Genomic DNA, 21,125 nt, shown 5'->3' on the forward strand with positions numbered 1-21,125 from the left:
ACAAAGTGGTTGGTTGTAAGGACACAGTGGAAAACGTACAAAAGGAAACTTATAACACAGTACCTGCTTTCAAGGTTATATAAAATAATAACACTAATCTAACTCTTAAATCAATGCAACCTACTAAGCTCTTTCTATGTGCCAGCCAGGCACCTGCCACGTAACCCGCGCCCTGTTTCTGAGAGGCAGCCTGGCATAATGAAGAACCAGATTTTGCTGCCAGATCACCTGGGTTTGAATTCTGGCTCTGCCACTTACTTGCTGTCTTGACTTGGGCAAATTGTTTAACCTCTCTGTGCCTCAGTTTTCTCTTCTTTAAAATGGACTTAAAGTCACCCATCTCATATAATCATCATGTATGTTAAATTATTAATTGAAATGTGCATGTATATAGCGCTATATAACTGTGTATGAAATAAACTTTCATTTAACCCACACAATCATAATGCTATTATCCCTCTTGTATAGTTAAAGCAACCGAGGTGTAAGCCCAAGGTAACACAACCGTTAAGCCAGAGAGCAGGCACTTTACCAGCGACATCTAACTCAAAATCTAAAGAGGCTCATCTGGAAGTCTGGAGATATTTTTGGTTGTCACCATGGGGACAGTGTTACTGGAACCCGTTAGGTAAAAGAAAGCAATGCTGCTGAACATTCTACAACGCAAAAGACAGCCCCTTACAACAAATAATTATCTGGTCCAAAAGGTTAATAGTGTTGTCAGATAAAAGGCTTTGACAGCAGTTAAATTTAAATTTCAGTTAAATAACATAATCTTTTTAGTAAAAAGAAATTCCAAATATTTAGATAAATATGCCTCATAAAATAGTTGGGACTAAGGTTCATGCCTTTTTATTTGCTAAATTTTTCTAGCTATAAAGTACCTTATTAGATCTTTACAAATCTCCATGAACTGGAGGTACATGAAGTACCCATATTTATAGTTTACAAAATGAGACTTATAAAGGTTAACTTATTTGTTCATGGTCATGGAGCTGAAAAGTTGAAAAAACTAGGGTTAGGATACAAAAATATAATTAGCTGACCAATGACTTTTTACTCTTCTATATTGCCCTTAGTTTATTGATTCAAAAATTTGGCTTAAGAACATGGGCTATGATTAAAGAGGAGCCAATGACTAATAACAGACAGAAAATGATTGTACTTGATCTTGTGCTATAAGTGGTCTTTGGAGCCATGGAATCATATTGTGCCTATAGAGGCATTCCCAATCATCTAGGGTGCTGGGTACCAGGCTTGTCTAAAAGAACTTATCTTATAGTTGCTTTCATAATTGTTTTGGTATTTTACTGCTAAAATAGAGACTGAAGAGAAGGACAAACATTATTCTAAAGTATTTTTATACACCATTTTATTAAAGTAGCAAATGGAGTTAAAAAATACCATAGAATCTATTTTTATAATTAATAGAGCATGCATATGAATGGAGGAGGTGAGTAATAGAAATTGTTTCATGGGCTTCCATATGAGACGACAACCTGTTAAAATTGGCTAGAAAAATCACTTAAGTCTATCTCTTTCCAAGGTGAAAAGGAACCTCTGGAAGGTAAGAGACTTCAGTTTTGGGGAGGTTGGGAGCAGAAGACTCTGTGCAGGTGCTTCTTGTAGTCTCCTTCTGTCTTTGGTGGCTGGTTAACTGCCAACCAAAACTGAGAGGAGGTGCCAATGGGCTGGGGACCTTGCAATAAATTTGACTGATTTAATTTTCAGTTTAGAAATCTCCAGGTCAATGTCTAATTCTGCTACTTTGTTTTTTCTTAGCTTTATTGAGATATAATTGACATATAACATTGTGTATTTCTAGGATGCACATATAATGATTTGACATATGTTTATATTGTGAAATAATTACCACAATAATGTTAGCATTCATCACTTCACATAGTTATCTTTCTTTTTAAAAATTTTTTGGTAAGAACATTTAAGATATACTCTCAGCAACATTCAGGTATCCAATATAGTACTGTTAATTATAGTCACCATGTTGTACATTAAACCCCCAGAACTTGTTTATCTATAACTGGAAGCTTGTACACTTTAACCAACATCTCCTCATTTCTATCACCCTGTGAGGCCTGGTAACAGTCTACTCCCCGTTTCTATGAGTTCACCATGTTTAGATTTTACATATAAGTGAGATCATACAGTATTTGTTTTTCTCTGTCTCGCTTATTTTACTTAGCATATTGCCCTTAAAGTTTGTCTATGTTGTCTCAAATAGCAGAATTTCCTTCTTTTTCATGACTGAATAATATATCACATTTTTTAATCCATTTAACTATCGATGGACACTTAATTATTTCCATGTGTGGTACTGGGAATAATGTTGCAATAAATATAGTGATACAGACATCTTTTTGGATAGTGATTTCATTTCCTTCAGATACACACCCAGGAATGAGATTGCTAAATCACATGGTAGTTCTATTTCTTTACTTTTTGACAAGCCTCCATGCTGTTTTCCAGAGTGGCTGTACCAATTTACATTCCTACTAACACTATACAAGGGTTTTCTTTTCTCTACATGCAGGCTTTTTGCTACTTTATCTCTTGTCATTTTGAAAACAGCCATTCTAGCAGATGTGAGGTGGTATCTCATGGTGGTTTTTTTTGTGGGTTTTTAAAAATTTTTTTAAAGAATATATCTTTATTCATTTCAGAGAGAGGAAAGGAGAGAGAGAGAGATGGATAGAAACATCACTGATGAGAGAGTCATCATTGATCGGCTCCCGCCTGCATGCCCCCAACTGGGTATTGAGCCCCAAACCTGGGCATGTGCCCTGACCAGGAATCGAATCTCTATCTCCTGGATCCTAGGTCGATGCTCAAATGCTGAGCCATGCCCAGCTGGGCTCATTGTGGTTTTGATTTGCATTTCTCTCATGATTAATGTTATCAATGACTTTTTCATGTACCTGTGGGCCCTATGTATGTCATTTTTGGAAAAGCTGTCTATTCAGGCCCGTTGCCTATTTTTAAATCATATTATTTGTGTTTTTGCTATTGAATTGTATGAGTTTCTGATAGATTTCAAATATTTACCCCTTTAATGAAAGAATTTAATTAACAAATGATTTCAAGTAGCCAAAGCAATATTGAGAAAGAAGAGAGCTGGATGGATGACACTTCCTCATTTAAAACCCTATTTCAAAGCTATCGTAATAAAAACTTTAGGTCTCTAGCATAAAAACAGACATAGGACAATTAAACAGAAACAAGAACCCAGGCATGCATGGTCAACTAATATTTTAAAGGGAAGTCAAGAATACTCAAAGGGAGAGGATAATCTCTTCAATAAATGGTGTAGGAAAAGGTCACTGAAATAGAGGGTCATGTGACCAAAAGCAGCTTCAGAAAAGATTGAGAATTTGCTTCTGGGTGGAGGGAGGGTTGAAGATACAGAAAACACTCACTCTGCTCTACAGGAATTGTCACCTTTGGAGGCAGGAAAGTCTGTTTCTTCTGTCAACACCTGGGAAGACTCAGCCAGCTGAAGCTGACAGGCAATTCACTAGGTACACGAAGAGTCTTCCAGCCAAGTAGTACCTGGCTTTGCAAAAAAATGCCTTCCAAGTTTGTTATGGTTTCAATTACTGCAACCTGTGGTATTAAAACCACTTCCTGGAATTGTAAAATACTGCCAGAATAAATGTTCTTCCCCTTTTCAAGAAAAAAATAGCAGTGCTCATATTTGACACTTAGGTTGTGGACTCTTTTGAATGAATAAAATAGAAAGGGTTTGGTGTCATTCCTGACGGTCTGTGTGTTATTTTTCTGCCCACAGTTTGTGAATTGTAATGACAACTTTCCATTTAATTGCCATAGCTGGGCAGAAATTTTTTAAAAATCAGAAAAGATCAATAAGTGGTTAAGCAAAAATAAATAAATGGTGTGGGGAAAACTAGATATTCACATGCAAAAGAATGAAATTGAATTCCTATCTTACAACACTCACAAAAAATGAACTCAAAATGAATTAGATTTACATGCAAGACCCAAAAGTATAAAACTCCTAGAAGAAAACGTAGGGAAATTGATTTTGGCAATGACTTTTTGAATATGACACTGTAGCTTAGGGAGAGAATTTCCCCCTTTTAGCCTTCTTTAGTTCTTATGGCTAGACTAGTAATATTGACACAAAACTAGATTAACAGGAAAAAAAACCCAAAACAATTAAATACATGTGCATGAACGAGTCACAATATGATGTTCAGATCATAAAATGAGGTTGAAAGAAATGATCAAACTAGACACTTTTGATACTTTTTAGACAAAGAAACAGTAAATTTGTGAGAAATTGACAGGACAAAGAAAGTTAGTGCTCATAAGAAAGGAATCTGAGCAAGGATTGGGTTTAGGTAGTAAATTAGTAGTAAAGGCTTTACAAGGTTTGTTAACAGCCCTTTTTGACTCTAGATTTAATATTTCGTTAGTAAGGTTGTCTCTCATTCCTCAAGCACCAGGAGGGCACCTATCGCATGCATAGTTTTCTCCTACATTTAAAGAGACAGAGACAAGTTAGAGAGCTCCTCTGTCTCCTGCTGCTTTTTAGATAATTTTAATTCAAAATTATCACTATGATGCTGAGGAATATCTTGAGGTCACCTGCCCCAAGGACACCGAAAGCATATGCAACAAAGGCAAAAATCAAGTGAGAGTACATCAAACTTAAAAGCTTCTGAACAGCAAAAGAAAGAATCTCCAAAATAGAAAGACATTCTAAAGAATGCTACCCTTTTCTTTCACAAGAAAATATTCTGAGAGATGACATCAGAGTGTCTTTAAAAGGAAAAAAAAAAAAAGGCATGTCTTTATATATAGCTGTTCACATGTGCAATGTAACAGTTATGTCTAAAGATGTGAGCGTGCTCTGCTCAACAGGAAGGTCCTAATTGTTCTGAGTATTTTTTTTTTCTCATTGTTTTTTCCTGCTTCCTTAGAAGAGAGCCATGGAGGTGATGGCTCATAATGTTTTGTTTTGTTTTGTTTTATCCGATTGTATTGATGCAGGCAGTCTGCAGGTGGGCGGCGGAGGTGGAGAGGTGGTGGGAGGGTCTGGGAACTGAGGGTCCACGACCCACAGTGGGTTCTTGGCTTCTTGGCATTCGCAGGAGAGAATTCACACACAAGTCAGCCTAGAGTTTAAAGTGAAAGTGAGTTTATTAGTGAAGCAGTGAGACAGAGAATGGGCTACTCCACAGGCAGAGCAGTCCTCTTTTAGTGGAATTTGCTCCCTTTACTGAGATTCTTTTAATCAAGTGGTAGGGTATTGAGTTAGAGGGAGGAATATTTGGGACCTTCTCAGGGAAAGAAGTGATTTTTCAGAGGAGCTCCTTTGGCTATTTTGTGTCCTTATATGGTCTTTCCGTTTCTGATCATGGTGAGTGGGTGTGTCAGTCAGCATGCTGTGTTACAATGAGCATATATTGAGGCTAGGGGTTACCCTTAGGTGAAATTAGTCCTCATGTTGGATTGAGCTGGTCTCTGCCAGTTTTAAGCCATAAATTCAAGTGTGTGTATGGGGTGTGTCCTATCTCTTGACAGCTCCTGTAGCTTTTATTGATTGAGTCTATTCTGCCACATACTGTACCTCAGTACTCTATCTTCAAGAGATATAGTCGGGAGAGAAAATGGATTCAGTTTTTTCTTACTGGATTCTGTATAGCATTTTGTGAGCAATATTTAGCTAGAAAAGAAAACAATAAGCCTTCATCCCTGATCAATATTCTTTTAGGTTTTGAGGTAGGATCCATAGGTTAGCTGGTTTTTCTGGTGTTTCAGAAGGAGAAGTAAATTCCAGGAAGGCATGATCTTATTTTCTGAGGTTATTTTGTGGATCTCTCCTAAATGCTCAAATATCCAAACATGATAGTTCAGAATCTGCATGACAAGAGCGCCATGGGCTGTTGTTCCTAAATAAGAGAACTAAAACTGACATGAGTGTGACCATTATTGATTCTGATTTCCATGAACATAATCATCAAAGCAATAGCTCAGGCGAAGCTCCCTCAGTCCTGCTTATAACTCACCAAAGGAAAAGTATTTGGACAAGTACAGCCTTGTTTTGACTTAGCTGGGTTTGAATTCTGGGAGTGGGCATCCATGGGCTTAGAAAGAATAAAAGAGATCTTGGCTAAAGTAAGTAATCCATTCCTTGCAACATCTAACCTATAATGAGGGAATAAAGGAAAAAGAGTATCCCAGTTACTGAGGTAACAGCGATGTTTCTTAAGTAGTTCATAAGTCTCAACCTTTCTGTGTTGCCAACAGATAGGAGACTAAGTGAAAAAAGAAAAATATTTGTTAATTCAGTATCTGAAGACACCCTTAATAACTTGCTGGATGATGTCCTACGTGAAAAGGTGCTCGACCAAGAGGAAACTGAAAAAGTGAAAAAGGAAAACGGTACAACTGTAGCCACGGGCCGTGACTTGACTTTGTGATTCCTGAAGGGTGCCATGCCAGCCAATTACTTATAGGCTATATCTGCAAGAGAGATTCCACTTTTGCTTCCAAGTTGAGATTTTCTTCAGGTAAGATTCCTCACTTTTGTTTAAGGGGTGTCTCAACTTACCTTTGCACCTGCCTTTGCTTTCTAATTCACTTGCCAGATCCTAGATGACACATCAGCTCTTTACCTCATACCTTCTCACCCTTAGAGAAAGCTGCCCTACTTCCTCTGTTTTCCTTTGCTTTGTCCCTCAAAATTCCTGCAGTTCTCTGCTTCGTGTCTGCACCATACCTTACTGTTAGTTTGAAGTATCTTTCTATTACAGAAGAGTAGTTTAGTTCTACAGAAATAATTTTGAAAACTTTATTTTAATCTTCCTAAGTAAGTAAAAGACAAAAACCCTTTCTTTTGGTCATTGACAGTAGGTCCTTGTAGTTCATGAAGGCTCTTGAAGACAAATTAAAAGCAGATTTCCCCTCCCCTTCTCTTTACTTATTTGGCCAAACAACCCTTCCTCCACCTAAAACATGTCTCATTTTTTTTTTTCCCCCAATGATAGAACCAACCTGTCATCTATTCTACAAAAGCAAAGAGTCATTGTTTTCCCTATTTTTCCTTAAAGCTAGATATCTTAGAAATATTTCTCATAGTCTTCACTATGCCAGACCCAAATATTTTTGCTTCAAGAAAGATACAAAATGCTAATGGCAATAGTGAGGGTAACAGGGTACAAAATAGAGTACTCAATAAGATGTCTTTCCATAACTTGAAAACATCACCCTCCCATTTTACTAAGGCCAAGGTCCACAATTCTTAACTTGGCACTTATTATAGCTCTCCAATCCATCATCTGTTTCCCTTTGCACAGCTCTCCTCATTACATTGGGTTCCTCCTAATAGAACACACTCATTCTCTTTTCAAAGGCCTTTGTATTCAATTGATGCTATGACCCAGACTCACTTCGTAAAACAACTTAGGTTAAAATATAACCTGAATTTATGGAACTCACCAGTTCATTCATTTATTCATATTTCTCAACAAAAACTTTGAGTAACTACTGCCAATTATTCTTTATCACATTGGGCGCATAAAACTTTAAAATAAGACTCAAATGAGGATGTGGTGGCAAGTAGAAGTAGAAAATAAATAACATGTTTGCAGATATTGATAAAAACTAGAAAGAAAAGTAAAGGATGACAATGGAGTAGGTTAGGATAGAAGATGACCAGAACTCTGCCTGGATTAGGTGGTCAGTTAAGGTTATGTTAATTATATGAATGCAAAAGCCAGTCCTACATAAGTCTAGGGGAAGAAAACCACAAATAGTGAGGACAATAAGTGGAAAGGCCTCGAGGAAGAAACAGGGATGGGGTGTTTGAGAAACACAGAAAAAATGTAGATGTTGTGAACAAGAACAGCATGAAGTTAAATTTTAAGCAGTGACTTGATCATATAGACCCTCAAATGGCATGTTAAAGCCATGTGGGTGTTATTTTCACTGTGATGAGAAGCATTGGAGTGTTTCATTCAGTGCCAATATAATCTCTCTCTCAGGAGGCAAAGTTAATTGTGAGGACAGAGAAATCTCTGACTTTTCAAGTGTCTCCTCAGAGAGGAGATTATAAAGTTGTCTAATGATGCCTATGATTATGACTTAAGCTTTATTCTGGAGTATATTTATACTGATGTTTTCGCAGAATTTTTGCTCTTGAAGATGTTGAACTAAAGGCAGAAAGTACAATGAATGAGCTTCAGAACTGAAGAAAAAGAACATATCCTATGTACCTTTGTAAAAAGCCATTGTGGTCACTATTAAGGTAACAGAATGGAGTAGGAAAAGAGCAGATGGGGAACGATAGTTTTCAGGCTATTTTAATGATCCATATGTGAGAATATCAGTGCTAGGAATGGGCAGGTATCAGTGGGGAGGTGAGAAGTGATGTATAGAATATATTTTGTTAACAGAATATGATGATGACATGGATCTGGGGGATGAAATGTGTTGAGGGTGAGGGAAATAGTGAAATTAAGAAAGAACTCTAGGTTTTCAGCTTAGGCAAATGAGTGAATAGTGGTGTCATTGATTAAGAAGCAGAAACATGAAAGAAAATCAATTAGGAGAACCTTACTAGATTTCTTTTATTCTAGTCTTTACCAGATAACCACATGCATGCATTTCTGCACCTTGGGTAGATCTCATAGTTAGGTAAGAGAGACAGCTCCTTTGTGGAAGCTGTCTCTCTTCTGACCATAATTCATCTCTGTTAAGAAAACGTTGGACAAAACTATAACTTTCACTAGCTAAGATGTCTTCTTGCAAAGTTTTCTTCCATCTTTCAAGAGAATGAGTGTCCTTCTCTGTAATGGTTTCTAGGGTGATATAGGGTATGAGGCCCAATAAGAGAGCCATTTACCAGATATCACAATTCTAATTAGACTATGTATTTTAAAACTCTTAGAAGAACAGAGTCAACACCCACAGAACCCAAGGGGCAACTCAAGCTTTGTCTTAGTGAAAAATTCCTGGAAATATGCAAAAAGAAGGTTGGAAGGGTAAGATAATCAATGCATGGAATGGGGGTAAAATGTATAGAATGGAAAGTTTCCCTAGATAATTTTTTAGTGATGTCTTAAGGCACAATACTAATTAATAAATAACTATAGATGATAGGTAATTACATTCTATTAAGAGAATTAGACACTAATGAATCAATAATGCTGCAATGCATTACATATAGATACTCGATGCTAGAAAAATAATGCCCATATCAAGGACATGAAGGTTTAATTATGATCAATAGACTGAAGTAGGTGAAGAATGTCGTTAATGTTCACAAAATTAGAAATGGATCTTAAATGTTAGATAAGTTTTGATTAAATGGAAGAAAGGAGAAAAGGAGAGAGAAAATATTCTACTGTACTCTACAAAACCATTGAATAAGAAGTCCACATCTGTTCTTGTTCAACACTCTGGGATTTCACTCTTTTAATCATACCCTAGGTCAGAGTCCATTGTCCACTTGCCAATGCTTTGTTTAAGAAACTTCATATTCTATCCATTAGTAGCAGGAATTTTAACAGATATTTGTACACCACTGTTCACAACAGCATTAATCACAGTAGCTAAAAGGTGAAACAATTCAAGTGCCCAACAACAAATGAATCGATAAACAAAATTATATTATTCAGCCATAAAAAGGAATGAATTTTTGATATATGAATGGACCTTAAAAACATTATGTTTAGTGAAATAAGTGAGACTCAGAAGGAAAACTATTAGACAATTTCACTTATCTGATTTAACTAGAATAGGCAAATTCATAGGAAAAGAAAGTAGAATAAAGGTTACCCAGGGTTGAGAGATGGTGATAAAAGGAAGTTATTGTTTAATGGGTACAGAGATGTTATTGGGGATGATGAAAAGTTTTTGGTATAAATAATGGTGATGTTTATAGAATACTGTGGATATATTTAATGCCACTTGATTGTACTTATGAATGGTTACGATAATAATTAATATATTAGGCGTATTGTGAAATATTTGCCAGAATTATTCTAGTAACTATGACATTAACAGCAACAACAGCAAAATAACAATAACAATGGACACTTCTGAGCACCTTTTATATATCTGTCACTGTAAAGAGTCAGGCAGTTGCCATTTATTCTTTCTATTCCTCAAAGCATCAGTGGTAGAAAGGGCAGGTACTATGATCTGATGTTTAAAGGTTTACTCTCTTTCAGGCCATGGAGTCAGTGCTAAAGAGATTTGCCACTTGCCCAGAGCACAAGACCTCAGATAGTACATTCTTGGTGTTCATGTCTCATGGCCTTCTGGACAGAATTTGTGGGATTCAGCATAGGGATGAAAAAACAGATGTGCTACCTTATGACACCATACTCCAGATTTTCAACAATCAAAACTGCTATAATCTAAAGGACAAACCCTCTGTAGGCCTGCAGAGGTGGTGAGTTCTGATGGGATCTAGAGGTCAGGGAGGTGTGTATCATGCAAGGTTTTACTGACTGTTTTATATCTAGTGAAAATAACCCTACACCTGCCTCACTTTAGTGCAGTTATACCAAATACACTTCTTTGGAAAGACTGCCTACTGATGACAATAGAGAAATTGATATACAAATAAATATAAATGCCATCCACTCTCAGTGAACCACAGGAAGTGATGATGATATTAATGCTAGCTTTAAATTATCTTTATGTGGAGTTATTAAAGTTATAGCATAAAAATGACTTTAATTTCAGCCTTTGTTAATCAAAATCTTATTATCTCTTACCTGAGAAGTATTTCACATGATAGTGAGGGGTTAAATGTAATATAGTGCTAAGTAAGTGAAAGAAGCCAGACCCTGAAGTCAACATATATAATTCTATTTACATAGCATAAGAAAAAGGCAAAAGCATAGGGACAAAAGCAGGTTAATGACTGTCAGGGGTGAAGGATGGGAGGGCTATTCTTGATAGTATCGGTAGTTACATGACTGTATATTTATCAAAAATAGTTAAACTGTACACAGCTGTAAGAGGGCGTGGGGTTAAGGGGGCTGGATGAAAGAAGGTGAAGGGATTAAGCACAATACACACACACACACACATAGATACAGAAAATAGTGTAGTGATAGCCCAGAGGAAAAATGAGGGGGGGGGGTAGGTGGAGGTGGGCTAAGTGGCGGGAGACTTTGCTTGGGGCAATAGGCCCATGATGCAGTGTGCAGATGACATTTTATTGAGTTGTATACTTGAAACCTGTATGGTTTGGTGAACCAATGTCACTCCAAGAAATTCAATTAAAAAGCAAATTTTACTATATGTAAAGTATACCTCAATTAACAAAAAGCAAATAATTATGGCAATGCTCTCTCCCATAAATATTTTGCTTCAAACGTTAATATAATTATATCACTTGGGCATTGGCTTAGAAGGTGCAAGCAGCAATGGGAAAGGAGAGGAAAACATTATTTTAGAATCCTGTGTCTGTTGTTGACCTGAGCAGACTCCCTTCCCTGACACTGCAATGCTATTTTTACTATCATTAAACCAAGAACTGGTTACTTTACTTAGGAATAGTCAATAGTAGTTTATAGCACCATTACTCCCCCTGACCAGTGGGCAAGTAATCGGAACACCCTCATTAAGCGCACCCTCTGTGTATTTAGTTTCCATAGGGTTGCTAAAATGGGTGCAGCCCTGAATAACACGACAGGGTGCACTGTGGAGAGGTGTGGGTCACGACTCTCTGGCCGCAGAGACAGCTCTGCACAGTCTCCAGGGGACCTGGGGGGCAGTGGGGCCCACAAGACCCACATGGAGAAGGGTTTGCTGCTTTCTGCTCGTCAATCCCATGTATGTGTCTTTCCTTCATGGGCAAGGCTTTGCGGGCATGAGGCCGGCCTGCCTCCGTAATTTGTTTCAATATTCCAGGCTGAAAGTCTTTGCTCAGAATTTATAAAGGAATGAAGAGCCCCCCCAAGTTTCTGCAGCCTCCTCGCATGGCTTCCTGTGGCCGTCAAGCATCCTCGCGCCTGCACCCCCCAGATGCCAGGCCTGCGAACCCTCCCAATGATCAGTCGGTGGGCACACAGCATATTGGTCTAGTGAGTCTATAGCATTGTTGTCACTGCTGAGGAAATTATTAAAGGAAAAAGGCGATGTGAGCTCCTTTGCAGAAAGTATATTTTCTAGTCCGGAACACACTTGAGATGTAAAGATGTACGTATGACAAAGTCAAAGGACAGTGAAAGAGGCACAATTCAAACCCATAACACAAAACCCAAAAGTCACGACCCACATAAGAGAAAAAGATAAATTGAGTTTTGTAAAATTAAAACCTTTTGCTCCCCATGATACCATTCAGAAAATTCGAATGTAAGCGATAGCTTAGAAGGAAATACATATATCTGACAAAGGTCTTGTGTCAAGAATAGTTAAAGAATACTCACAGTTCAATAAGAAAACAAACTCCTCAATAAAAAATGGGCAAATAATTTGGACACTGTAAGAAAGAATATACACAAATGGCCAAGAGGTACATATAGTGATTTTCAACAGCTTTAATCATGAGGAAAATTTAAATTGAAGATACAGTAAGATATTACTAGGGTAGCAAAAACCTACAAGTTATCCAAGTATCCACCACATGAATGGATAAACAGATTGTTACATATCCACTCAGCATAATGCTTCTCAGCAATAAAAAGATATGCACACTTCTACATACATCAAAATAGAAAACTCTTCAAAACATTTAATTGGTCAAAAGAACACTCACATAAAGAGTGTGTACCATATGATTCCATTTATATGAAAGAAGGGGGGGAGGGAGAAGAACTGGTGAACAGATCCATGGTGATAGAATCAGATCAGTGGTTTCCTTGAGCTTGAGGTTGGTGTAACTGCCTCTCATTTGACTTGCTAAAATAATGGAAATATCCTGGAAGTAGAATTTGGTAGTACATACATTTAGCAAATCACACTGAACTTACATCTGAAATGGGTACATTTTATTGTGTGCACATATACCACAATAAATGAATTAAAAATAAACAAAGGTAAAGAAGTCAAAGATATTTTCTATAATGCTAGGGAAAAGGGTTTCAATATGGGTAATATAACAACATTAAATATTAATTAACACGTACTAACCCAAGAAAACACATGCCTAGGGATCCACTACTAGGGATGACCCTACTTTAGAAGACAGGATTCACTATAGTGAAGCCAGGTGTTGGACTAAATGCGCAGATATCAAGGACTAGGACGGGTCTGCTCCTGACCTGAGGCACATTGGCACGGCACCTTTACTCATGTTCACAGTACCAGAGGGAGGAGGGGATATTCCTGTGCTGGGCTCATCAGCATTAGAAACTAGATGACAAAGGGGAACTTTTGGATGTGTGCAATGAGAGCCAGGGTGACACACAGAGGGGCAGGGCCCAGCCTGGGGAGAAATTGGAAAGGTAATCGGATTGGATAGAGGGCGTGAAACTCCAGTAGAATTTGCTGGAAGGAGGACCTGATGCAGGCCTGGGAAGAATTGGAAATTTGGGTCGGATCCTTTGAATGGTGTTTTGATCTTTACCTCAACCGAGAAGACAGATAGAGGGTTAACAAAGGCCTCCTGCAGTGCTTTTAGAGCCTGTCCACCCTCTACACCCCTGAGGGTGTATTAATTCCCTCAAATCACAATACAGTCTTGCTGTCACATTTACATTTCTCCACACCTGTGCCTTTGCGATTCTTTTCTCAAGGCAGCACAAAAGGAACAGGTTTTTCACAGGCAACATTTATACTTACAGTGGGTTTCTTTTAGACAGCATCAACGTGGTTCTTCCTTTTTAAAACCTTATCTGACAACCTGTCTTTTGGAGTGTTTATATCGTGTTAAATTAAATATGTATATAATTTGGTTTAAATCTCTGCTCTGCTCTGACTACGTATTTTCTGTTTTTCCTTTATCTCCGTTTCCTTCTTTTTCTGTCTTCTAAATTTTTTAACATTTTTTTATGATTCTATTTTAGATCCACTACTGAATTTTGTTCATTTGCTTATTTTTTGGTAATCGCTATAGAAACCATATTATGCATCTTAACCTTACTGCAGCCTGCCTTCAAATACTTGTTCCCCCTTCTTCTCATTTGCTCGGTTGCCACGTTTTGCTTCTGCGTGTGCTGTAAACATCACGGTGTGTCGCTACGATTTTGCTTCTTACAGCCAATTCTCTTCTCTCATTTTTGACGCTCTTTCTTCTCAGGTGTAGATCCACAGTCCCATCTGACATCCTTTTCCTCCACCTGAAATACTTCTTTTCGCATTTCTTCGCACAAAAGTCTGCTGACAAAATATTCTTAGTTTTTTTCTTTTTTTATTCCTAAAATGTCTTCATCCTTTAAAGAAAATTTTGCTAAGTTTAGAAAACAAGCTTTGTTTTGTTTTCAGTCCACCAAAGACATCTCTCCATTACTTTTCTGCCTCGCATTGTTTCTGATGAATAGTGTACAGTCATGTTTGCGGCTCTGTGCAGACTGTATCTTTTTCCTCTGGCTGTTTTAAGATTTTTTTTATCACTGGTTTTCATTAAAAATATTTACGGAAGTGTCTTGATGTATAGGTTTTTAAAAAAATGTTTATTTTGTTTGCATTGATTTGAGCTTCCTGGAGCTATGCATGTATGGTTTTTATTTAACTTGGAAATTTTTTCTCAATATTGTTTTGCCCACCTTTGTTCTCTCCTGCGATTCCAGTTACACATTATGTTAGGCTGTTTCATATTATTTATGCTCTGTTCATGTTCCAGGTCTTTTTCCCTCTGTACTTTATTTTGGATAGTTCTATTATTATATTTTCATATTCTTCTCATAATACTCTTTGCCTCAACCTACTTGAACACATGGGCATACTTATAATAACTCTCTTCGTGGTCTTTCCTGCCATTTTCGTCATGTATGTTATTTCTGGTCCTGTTTTTATTGATTGGTTTCTCTCCTAATGGTGAATCAAATTTTTGTGCTTCTTTTCATTCGTGGTATGACATTGTTAGATGTTAGATTCTGTGGTGCTCCTTTAAGGAATGTTGTATCTTATTTTAGCGAGCAGCAACATTTCTTGGGATTAGTGAACATACTCAAAGGTTGTTTTGAAGACATTGTGGAGTGGATCCAGAGGAACTTTAGCCCTAACTAAGTCCCACCATTAAAGGCAACCCCTTTCTGGCACTCAATACATTGCCCCACATATTTTAACATCTTTCCACTCTGGCTGTTGGAAACACAAACTATCCCCAGCCCCACGAGTTCCAGGACATTCTCTCCACTACTGCCCTTCAGTGGTTGCTCCCCACCTGAGTAATTTCTTCTCTCACAGGTTAAAGTCAGTGCTTAGCCATAGACTTGAGAGGACCTTCCTACAATCTCCAGAGCTCCCTGTGTGTGCAGATCCCTCCTCTCCCATTCGGCACCTGCAGCCTGATTCCTGGCCTTCAATAGTTTCCCTTGATCGCCCGGGCTCAGTTCGGACACTCCCTCTCGCACCGCAGTCTGGAAGCCGTCTTCAGGCAACAAGCTGGCACAGTCAAAGGGCTCACTTTGTTTGTGTTCTTCTTGTAGGGATCATAGATTTTTGTGGTCTTTCTCCAAATGTCTAACGGTCATTGTTTTCAAGATAAAAAGTGTGGTTGAGGGTGTGGAGGAAAGAAAACATTGTACACTGTTGGTCAGAATATAAGTTGGTACAGGCATTATGGAAAACAGTACAGAAATCTCTCAAAAAACTAAAAATGGAACTATCACATGATTCAGTCATCCCCTTTCTGGGTATATATCCAAAGGAAATGAAATTGGTCTCTAAAACAGGTATCTGACCTTTCATGTTTATCGCAGTATTTTTCACAGCAGCCAAGATACAGAAACTACCTGAGTCTGTTAACATCTGAGTGGCTAAGGAAAATGTGGCACACATACGCAATGAAATATTATTCTGCCCTAAAAAAAAAGAAAAGAAAAGAAAATTGTGCCATTTGCAACAGCATAGGTGAACCTGGAGGACATTATGTTAAGCAAAATGAGGCAGGCACATAAAGACAAATGCTGCATGATCTCACTTTTATGAGAATCTAGGAGTCAAATCCATAGAAACAGAGAGTAGAATGGTAGTTACCAGGGATAGAGCAGAGGGGTGGGAGTGGGGAGACATGGGTCAAAGGGTGAAAAGTGCCATTTATAAGATGAATAAGTTCTGGAGATCTAACGTACAGTATGATGACTATAGTTAATAATAGTGTATTGTACACTTGATCATAGGTGTTCTCACCACAAAGAAATGTGCAACTATGTGAGGTAATGGATATGGTAATTAGCTTGATTGTGATAATTATTTCACAATATATACATATATCAAATTGCAGTGTATACCTTAAATATTATATAAAATTTTTATTTGTCAATTAAACCTCAATAAAGCTAGAAAAATTTTAAAAAAAGAAAGTAAAAAATAAATAAATAAATTTCAATTATTACAGCAATTAGCCCATACAAATTACTGCCCTCATATCTATTCCATCAGTTACCTTAACATAGATTTGATCAGTCCTGCATAATAAACCTCACTTTTCTTATCAAGGCGTGTAAGTCTTTCAAGTACGGAGTTTTCTAAGTGCAAGCTTGGGGTTAGAAACCGCTACAAGTGCCTGTTTGCATTCTTTATTTTTTTGGACTAATAGAGACATATTTGAGATATGGTAATGTTCAAGCTACTTATTACAGGAGTTACCCCTGAACAATTCTGCCACAGCTACTCACCTTCATTTCTCTCCTTCTACGGGAAATCTCAGGAGTCCAGTCCTTGTCTGTATACTCCCTCAAGGAAATTTATCCTTCCAAAAGGATTTTTAAAATCATTTTGTATTTCAATAAAAGAGAAAACAGAAGTGGTTTCCTACTGTGTAGTCTGGAAAATAAAGGAGGGGAGGAGTTGCTGAATGAATTTAATTGTATAAACTGCATTTCTGCTAATACCACTATGGTGTTTCATATTGTTCAAAGTTAGTGACTCTGGAGTTCTTTTAAGACATATTAGCATAGAAGTCATTAATTTCCTCTCCCAAACTTTAAACTTCTGTTGGTTGCTTTCTTATTGTTTTAATCTCATGGTGTCTCAGACAGTAGTCAGGGCATGAATCATCTACTTAGGCAGTCCCAATGTAGCAACCATCCCACACCACTGAGCACTGATCACTGAGAACAGCTCCAGTGTTTAAGGACAAACCAAAGATCATCATCCAGGCCAGATAAGGGAATACAAAGTTTTGTGTTGTCTTAGTGTAGGGAGTATAAAATAATTTTCAAGTTTATCTTCACACAGTGTTTGTAATAACCTGGACCTTGTGCCTTGGGAGATTTACCTCTTGGGATCATTCCTTTGTGCTGTACTATCTTTTGTTTCTGTGAGTATTTTGAGTATTTTCCATGTGGAGAATTTGCTCTCATATTTTCCTCCTTGAATATATATATATATTCATATTCATATATATATATATATACACATATATATATGTATATATATGTGTGTGTGTGTGTAGCTCATAATTCATTATCCTAAATCAGGATTCTGTTTAGAATTGGAAAAAAATACCTTTAGATATTTATAGAAAAACATCAAAGGTGATTGCAATGGTGTTTGTGTGTATGTGCATTTATAAGACAAGCAGTCAAAAGAGATAGAAAAACAGACAAATGTAAGGGTATATGGGTGGTGAAGGAAGAAGAAGTGATAAAATTACTAAGAAAGGATATGTGGATGATTTTATTCATGATTGTTTACTTCTTGTGAGAAGTAAGCAAACAGTCACATAGAACCAATGTGAAAGAAGAACTCACACAGTCACTAACCTCCTGATTCAGCAGTCTCAAGCAGTAGTTTTCCTAATTATTTCAAAGGCTGTGTGATTCTGAGAGTAGCATCTGTCCCTACCAGCTCAATCTAATCCTGCTCTTAAGCTTCTAAAAGTGAATTTCTGTCTGCCACACAGTACATCATGTATTAGTATCAATTTCTAAGTAACAAATTGCCCCAAATTTCAGTGGCTTAAAACAACAAGCAATTATCTCTTCATTTATGTGTGTTAGGAATCTAAGCAATATGTGACAATCAAGATGTCACCCAAGGCTGTGGTCTCATCGGAAGGTTCTGTGAGAGGGTCAGATCTGCCTCCAGACTCATGGTGAGCTGAATTCCAACTGCGGGCAGGATTCAGTTCATCACTTGATGCTGGTCAGAAGCTTTGCTCAATTCCTTAATATGTGAGTTTTTCCTCAGGGCTGCTTACAATATGGTTTCCATAGAGTGAACAAGTGAGAAAGAAGAGACGTGAGCAAAATGGAAACTAGTCTTTTTGTTATTTGATTTCGGAAAAAAACATGTCATCATATTTCTATATTCTATTTATTAGAATCAAAATACTAGGTTCAGCCTGTGCTCAAGGAAAAGGTATTACACAAGAGCACACAAACCAGGAGGTGGGCCCTAGGAGTAACTGCCAGGTATGTGATTTAGTAATAAATCATTTTCTAATTAAGCTAGCTAAAGGGGTGTCTGTTGTCTACAAATGAAGCATAAACAAAGCACTCACTATGTATTATGGAGCTATATTCTGCATGCTAGGTAACGCCATATGAACCAGGTTGGAATTTTATAATTTTCCCTATTCACGATTAATTTCATGAGAAGTACAAAGGAATTGCTTTCTAACACTCTGTATGAGCTGAATTAGAGGAGTGTGGTTGAACTTGGACACATAGCTCTCTGCACTCTTTTTTCTCATCTTCAAAATGGGAACAGTAATGTGTATCTCATAGGGCTGTTGTAAGGCATCAGCCTTCTTTGTATTTGTTGTGCTTATTAAAGTGTGCTTCAGTAAACTGTGGCTCTGTATATTTCAGAACTCCGATACTGTGCATTCTGACATGATTCTAAAAACTCTTTTTTATTTCAAATTTATCTTTATTGTTGAAAATATTACAGATGTCCCCCTTGTTCCCCATTAACCCCTTCCACCCCCCACCTACTCTCTGCTCCAGGCCTTCACCACATTATTGTCTGTGTCCATGAGTTGTGTATATATTCATATAGATTCTTTGGTTAATTTCTCCCCACACACCCACCCATCCTCACCTTCCCTCTGAGATTCATCAGTCTATTCCATGCTTCTATGTCACTAGATCTATTTTGTTCATTAGTTTATTATGTTCTTTAGATTCCACATATAAGTGAGATCATGTGATATTTGTCTTTCTCTGCCTGGCTTATTTCACTTAGCATAATATTCCCCAGGTCCATCCATAGTGTCTCAAAGGGTAAGAGATCCCTCTTCTTTACAGCTCTGTAGTATTCCATGGTATAAATGAAAACTCTTTAAATATTGTCTTTCTTTCCTTCTTTCTATTATGTTCTTCTGAGATGAGATATGCTGAGTCTTTGTCTCTATGGTCTTTACCTATTTGTCTAACAATTGTGAATATGTAATGTTTAGTGGTTAAGAGCCCAGGTGGATATAATAAAGGTTATTGCTCAATTGACCATTAAATAGGGAGATTATCTGAGTGGGTCCAATATAACCACCTGAGTCCTTAAAAGCAGAGAACCCTTTCCAGTTGAAAGCATAAGAGAGCAGCAGAAGGGGGAAGTCAGAGAAATCCAGAAGATTTGGACAGACTCATGCTGGTTCTAGATGTAGGGCCATGTGTGAGAACCAGAGAGAGCCCTTGAGGAGCTAGGAATAGCTCCCAGCTTACAGCCAGGAAAAAACATTTAATCTCCTTGCTCTCACCACAAGGAACTGGATTCATCCAACCAACAACCTAAATGAGCTTGGAAGTAGATTATTTCCCCCATCTTCCAGGAAGCACAACCCTGTTGAGGCCTTGATTTTTAGTCCAGTAAGATTCAGGTCTGAATCCTAATGTTCAGAATCCTAATATATCATCTCTCTTTGGATAGATTATCATATTTATCTTTCAGCACACAATTCTCTCATTAACAGTGTATGTATTTAACCTGTCCTTTGAGTTTCTTATTTTAATAATTGTAGTTTATATTTGCAAAAGTTACATTTTTTAAAAAATCTATCTTTTAAAAAGTGATTATTTCATAATATTTATACATCTCTCTCTTTGTGGGTTTATTTGAGCATTTCCCACATAGATCCTATGTATTTTTTATCTGATTAGTCCAAAATCTATGAATCCTTATGTCTTTAAATTTCTGGTTTCTTGTTTCTGCTGACTTCTACTCATAGGGGTTGCTCTGTAGTGTATTTTTAATGTTCATTCATATGTTAAATGTTCTTTAATGTGATTATATTTTTTATATTTCAATGGGCCTAACAAAACTTTCCTCCAGAGTGTGTTTGCTTATATTTCTGCCAGTAGCCAATTAACACATCAGATTCATGATCATTCAGATTAACTGCCTTCAAGGGCTTTGAGGAAGTCACTTGCTGAGTTTTCACCTTTGGCATCCCCCAGCAATCCCACTGTAAGAATTGGCCTCTTGCCTAGCTGGTTTGGCTTAGTGGTGAGAGCATCAGTCTAAGGATTGAAGGGTCCTGGGTATGGTTCCTGGTCAAGGGCACATACCTCAGTTTCAGGCTCAATCATCAGCTCCAGTCGGGGTGTGTGCATGAAGCAACCAATTGATGTGTCTCTCTCACATCAATGTCTCTCTCTCTCTGTCCCTTCCACTGTCTCTGAAAAGCAATGAAAAAAATACCCTCTAGTGAAGATTAAAAAAAAAAAAGAATTGACCTCTGAAAGGTCCAACACCTCCTGGCTCTCTGCTAATTTAGTCAGACTCACTGCTCCCCACTCTTCACCCTCCCTTCCACTCCAATTCCCAGATGCTCTTCCCCATCTTTGGGCTTCAATGCCTCAACCATTCAGACCCAGCTCCTAAATGTAATTCCTCATAGATAGTGAAGTATTAACATCAAGATTTTGTGGAACATGAAGAAGGCCTAGAGAATCCTTTCAGTTACAGAAGTAGGTACCTAAACAGTGACTTTCAACAGAGGTATATATCAAATCTGCCTAAAGTCCCATTCACTATTGCTATGATCTAGGGCAAGAGGTTTATTTCTGAAAGAC

The 21,125-nt window shown here is 37.5% G+C and overlaps 1 pseudogene; it reads left to right on the forward strand.

The window, feature by feature from the left end:
* The first annotated feature begins 1,434 nt into the window (after positions 1-1,434).
* LOC107532339 (caspase-1-like) overlaps positions 1,435-21,125 on the forward strand; it is a 40,732-nt pseudogene continuing 21,041 nt past the window's right edge.

This window comes from Miniopterus natalensis, chromosome 11 (genome assembly GCF_054644295.1).
Source record: "Miniopterus natalensis isolate mMinNat1 chromosome 11, mMinNat1.hap1, whole genome shotgun sequence".
Classification (NCBI taxonomy): domain Eukaryota; kingdom Metazoa; phylum Chordata; class Mammalia; order Chiroptera; family Miniopteridae; genus Miniopterus; species Miniopterus natalensis.